Here is a 5,848-nt window from a genome sequence, read left to right on the forward strand (position 1 = left end):
GGGGGCAGTCCTTGGGGCCGGGAGCTGTCCACAGGGGCTGTCTTAGGGCTGGGGGCTGTTCTTGGGGCCCGGAGCCGTCCGGGGGGCCATCCTCAGGATGGGGTCATCCTCGGCCTGGTGCCTTCCTGGGGGCCACGGGGCTGTCTTCAGGGCTGGGGACTGTTCACAGGGGCCTTCCTAGGGCCTGGGCGGTCCTCAGGGCGGATTGGGGGGCGCTGTCCTGGGGACTGTCATCGGTGGGTCAGTGGTCGCTCAAGGTCACTGCTGTTCTGGGGGTGGATCTGCTCTAGGGTCGGGAGCCGTCCTGGGGGGTCCGAGGTCCGAGCGTGTGCAGAGGGGGCGGGCGGGGCAGTCCTCGGCCAGGGCGTTTCTTGGAGGCTGGCTGCAGACAAGGCGGTGCGGTCTGGACGTGCGGACCTGAGACCTAGCGGGGCACGCACGCGCACGCACAAAGCGACACCGCGGTGCAGACGTGCAAGCGGACTCGCGAGCCACGCAGGCCTGCGACGCGGCACACAGGTGTCCGCGCAGACCACCGGCGGCCCAGACCGCACGACCTCACGGTCCCACGATGCCCTGTGCACCTCGCACCCTCCGCAGGCACGCTACCACTCAGCGCGCGCACCCAGCAGGCTCGCGGCGGGGGGCGGCCCACAGCCGCGTCGTCGGGCACGCGCGCACTCGCTCTCGCGCGGCCCGCCCTCCCGCGCACGTCCTGCGAGGCGGCGAAAGCGCGTCTGCCCCCGGCCCGTCGGGCCGTCGCCGAGCAATGACGCGCTAGCTTGGACGCGGGACTCGTTCGCAGTGCTCACGCCGTCCGACCGCACGCACCGCTCAAGGGAAAAGCGAGCAATGCGCGCGGGCCCATCCCCCGGAGGGTCCCCGCCACCCCAACCCGACCGGCGGAGGGCCCGACGGCTGTGCCAGAGGCAGGGGCTCGCCCGTGGAGGACCACAAGTTACCAGAGAGCAGTGCGCTCGCCCGTGGAGGACCACAAATCCCAGAAGGCCGCGCGCTTGTGCGCGGAGGAGCGGCGGCGCGCGGGGGCCGCCGGGAGAGGGAGCCCCGTGCGGCGCATGCGCGTCTGGGCTCCCGCGTCTGCGGCGGCCAATGCCCTGTGTGGGACTTGTAAATACGGAGGCCTGGCTGGCAGCCTCGTCGGAGCGGGGCGGTGGCCGTGGGACCGACGCCGGTTCTCACTGCGCTCCTGGGCACCTGTGTGTCCACCTCGCAGGGCGGGCTGTGTCCCAGCCGCTGCCCGCTCCCTGCGCAGCCGTAAGGGCGGTGCCCGGTCCACCTGGCGGTTCCACCGTGGACGGCGCCCGCGGGCACGGCTGCCCGGCGCCGCCGAGGCCCCGCGAGGCCTCTGCTCCCCGCACCCCTGCTGAGGTGGTGGCACCGCCGAGGTAAGAGTCGCGGCGAGCCCTGGGGTCGTGGTCTGCCCCGCCGCCCTCCCGGGAGGGCTAGCTCGCCGGCCTCTGGCGGGGTGCGTGGGCCTTTAGGACCCTCCGCCGTCGGCCTTAGGGGGCCAAGGTGAGCAGGGCCGCCTGGCCACCCCCAGGATCAGGAGCTGAGCCTGAACGTGTTGAGCAGGAAACCCGCCTGCCGTTGAGGGTCCTGGTTGCTCAGGCAGCATGGCGGTCAGCGCCACCCGTGGCGTGTAAGTGGCGCGAGAGAAAAGCAGCAAGCCCGTAGGTGTGCACGACAGCAGGTCAGCAGGAGAGAAGCTGGCCATTCCAGCTGCCGCCCACTCCATTGCCATCCCTTCTGCCTTCTGCCATAGGCTCTTCAGGAACAGCCTTAGGAAAGGGTTTACACGCTCACCTTCCCCATGCTGCCTGCCCAGGGCAGTCGCCGGATTGCCTGCTCCCCACCTTGCAGTGTTCCTGTGTCCAAGCGTTATATTATTTGGATCCACTATCCAGTAGTTCTCAATTTGTCGCTTTGGCCAACAAATGGATATCCATGTGTCATGGTTTGGAATCATGTCCCCAAAGAGACATTGTGTACAGGCTTGATCCCCAGGGTGGTGGCTGTCAGTCAGTGGTGGATCCTTGAAGTGGGCCCTTAGTGGGAGGTCCCTTAGTCATGGGGGGACCCTGGCCTCTTGGTCTCCACTCTGCTTCCTGGCTTGTGGGATGAGTAGCTAACTCTGCCACATACTCTTGCTGTAATGTGCCACCCTTCCCAAAGTCCCAAAGTTATGGGGCCACTTCATTTTGGACTGGAACCTCCAGAACCATGAGCTGAATCAAATCTTTTCTCTTTGTAAGTTAATTGTCCCAGTCATTGTGTTACAGTAATGGAAGGGCAGGTGGATCAGCCAGACTCTAGGAGGCATTGTGGTGATGAGGCATCTGGAACCAAGATTCCCTCTGGCCAATGTAGCTTTCTCTTCCAGTCAGGGTTCTCATGCTCTGACCCATATGACTGCACAGTTAGCCCTCAGTCCTTTTGAGTCTGACTGGACTCTGGGAACCCACAAACACCAGTCACCAGGGGAAGTCCAGTCTCATGGAATAAGCGTGAGTGATGGCATGGCAGTTAACCTCCCCTTCAAATAGTGGTGGTGGTGGACAGAGGGCTGCTAGGCCATTCCCGCTGCACGCCCACTCCATTGCCATCCCTTCTGCCTTCTTCTGCCATAGGCTTTCAGGAACAGCCTTAGGAAAGGGTTTACACTCTCACCTTGGCTGTGCTGGAGCCCCTCCTCACAGAATGACCATCTAAGCTGTGAACCAAATAAGAGACAATCACAATCAATGGTCTTTCGTTTTAGTGTGAATAAAAGTTGAGTTCTAAGAATTTGAAAAAAAAAAATCCGGACTCTATCAAATGCCAGAGTAGTTAGAATAACATTAAAAGTACCCTTCACATCTTTAAGTGCAAAATCCAACCACAGTATGTGCAGAAGGGGTCGAAAGAGCGTGGAATCATGGGAGCAGGGACTCGGTAGCCACCAAGTGGGTCACCAACAGTGATCCAGTTAGCAGCTGCTGGACATCTCTGGTCATTGTAGGATAACAAGCATGTGTAAAGATTTCCTCCTAGACTGTGTGTGGGGTAACGTGCTGAATTGTATGGGTGGTGAGCCTGGGTTAAAATGTGGTTCATGGACTGAAGGAAGATTCCCCCAGGGATAAACATCTTTTAACAAGACTTAGGAGTAGATGTCTCACAGATTCTAAATCCCGGAATTGGCATATTACATTAAGGGTCCACGGACAAGAGAATCTCAAATTTCCACTTACAAATGCCCAGTCAAGTAACTGAAATTTTTGTGGTTATTATCAAATTATAAGACTACTGGAACATAAATGCAGTCAAAGAAAACATGGAATCAAGATAAAAAGATCCCATGGAGCAACTTAGCAAAGCCCTGAGCAACTTAGCGAGGACCCTGTCTGAATAAGCAAAAAAAAAAAAAAAAAAAACAGGCTGGGGATGTGGCTGATGTATCTCAGTGGTCAAGTGCCCCCAAGTTCAATCCCTAATCCCTGGTATTTAAAAAAAAAAAAAAAAATCCCATGGAAGTAATTCTTCAATCAGCCAATACCCAAAAATATGTTTTACAAACCAAACATCTTCAAGCCTAAGGAGGCATAAAGTGGTTGAATTTATAACTTTAACAAAAAGCACATATTTAGCAACCCCAAACCCTTAACATGGACAAAAGAAACTGAGAAATTTCTTTTTAACTTTATTTTTATTGTTGACACTATTACAGATAGAACGATCACAACCATATTAACAAACCAAAAACCTGTGCACAAGAAACAAGATGAAGAAAACATGTCAAGATGCTAACCACAGTCTTTAAATGGTGGAGACATGGACGAGCTTCTCTCCTACATTCCCACAATGTCAAGGTTTACTATAGTGAACACGCACTGTGTGTGTAGTGGAAACGTGTGTGACGAAGGTGACTACTGGGACACTGATAAAGGCCACGCACAGAAACCGGGCGGCACACTTCACTGTGATCCCACCAAGCCTGCAGCTCCGGCTGCCTCATGTCATCCCATCCGACATGCACATGGACGTGTCCTGAGGCCCTCTGACCACAGCCTGCTGCAGAGACCCAGGTGTTACCAGTAGCACTTAGTGGGGATACAGGTGAATTTCCTTCTCCTTTACTGAGTTTTCTATGAGTATGTATGATATTTCTAATGGGAAAATACATACATTAAATTTGTCACCAAAACACCAAAGAGTATTCAAGAAATTTTAGATGAAATATGTAGCCATAATCCCACAATGACAACACTATTTTAATTATGTTCCACATTCTTTTCACTTTTAGATTTGATGCACACACATTTAACACCATCACACACACAAGCCTGCGCACTGGAACGACGTGGAGGAAACACAGCAAGATGCTGGCGCGAGTCCTGGGGGCTGGGGATGTGTGTGAATTGTTTTTATTTTCCAGTTTCGCGCTATGTTCTAATTGTTCCTCTGGGCACATGTTATGCTTATGATGTAGACACAAAATAAACATTGTTATCAGGACACATATAAGGAGCATGGGAAAAAATTAAGATGAAAGGATTTAACCCTAATTCCCAAAGGGTGAAATAACAGCTATCTTGAGCACACATTTTGACATGGTCACAATTATAAACCTGTGTACAGAAACAAGAATAAACAAGATACTTTAGAGTATATCTGTCTTTGGATGGTGGGGATATGGAATTTTTCCTCCACTTTTTTTTTTTTTCCAAATGTTTGATGTATTTGAATTATGTTCACAATGGAAATGTGATCATCAACTTTAACAACACTACCATAAAGAACATTCAAGAAAGTTAAGAAAATGATGCTCAACTATAAGCGTACAATAACACAACAGCTTTTGACTATAAGCATACATTTTAAAGTTATAATTGTATAAATATAATTTTGTGTCCTGCTTTCTCCACTTAATCTTCAGTAAATATATTTCCATGTTGCTACATAACTTTATGATTATCGTTTTTAAACAGCTGCATAAGAGTCCAAAGATATGTTCACTTAATTATTACTCTACTGTTTGGCATTTATGTTTTCCTAATTTCCCACACACACAAGGTTGGAAGGGATACCCTTCTTGGCAAGTTGCTTTCTGAAAAGGGTATAGTGAGTAACACTGCCTGTGGCACTGAACCCCCAATTCCCTCTGCCATCCGTGCCGATGAGGTGGTGCCTCACTGGTGTTTCCCTGGATGTCTGCTCAACAGTGGGTCTTTCTGCGCAGCTGCCTACACTCTGCCACCAGGACGCCGCCCCGTCTGTTCTCACTCCCTGCTCGGTGTTCCCTTCCGTCTCCTCCTGGGTCTGTGGGTGTGCCAGGACTCCCTTCTTTGGCTTACTTGTTTCTGTTTCTTGCTCTCGGCTCTCCAACCTCCTAGACTTTGGCCTTCCCTGCAGCTTGGACACACTCCCCACAAGTCCTAGACCTGCGGATCTAGAAGAGTAAGATTCAAGTACATTTCCCTCGGTGGATATTCTAATTTTGCTTGTTCAAATGATCTGCACTTATCTTTTGCTTACTTCAACTACAGATCCGCTTTTTTTTTTTTTTATTTTTTAAAAGTTTTTAAGTTTTTTTTTTTTTTCCAGCCAACTCAAGGCCAAAAAATTTCTTAATATAGCCATTATGCAAGGGGAGAAGCAAAGGAGCACTGGATGTCCACAGAAGAGGACCTGGGAAACCTCAAGCTGAGGCCAGTTTGTGATCCAGAGGAAAACCAAGGCCAGACAACGGGACACTATGGGTAGCTCAGAAACGCCTCGGAAGGCGCGAAGAAGACACAGATGGAAACAGAACAAGTTAAGGCTGCTGGGGAACCTGAGTCCATGTGAA

General features: G+C 52.0%; 1 long non-coding RNA gene across 2 annotated transcripts; it reads left to right on the forward strand.

The window, feature by feature from the left end:
• The first annotated feature begins 1,305 nt into the window (after positions 1–1,305).
• LOC306648104 lies at positions 1,306–4,497 on the forward strand. Of its 2 annotated transcripts, none has more exons than XR_013760294.1 (2): positions 1,306–1,406; positions 3,728–4,497. It is a non-coding gene; the product is annotated as an uncharacterized lncRNA (long non-coding RNA). The 2 variants fall into 2 exon arrangements; XR_013760295.1 differs by lacking the exon at positions 1,306–1,406 and adding an exon at positions 1,461–1,660.
• Positions 4,498–5,848: the final 1,351 nt, after the last annotated feature.

Source organism: Sciurus vulgaris (genome assembly GCF_902686455.1).
Source record: "Sciurus vulgaris genome assembly, chromosome: 17".
In the NCBI taxonomy this organism is placed as follows: domain Eukaryota; kingdom Metazoa; phylum Chordata; class Mammalia; order Rodentia; family Sciuridae; genus Sciurus; species Sciurus vulgaris.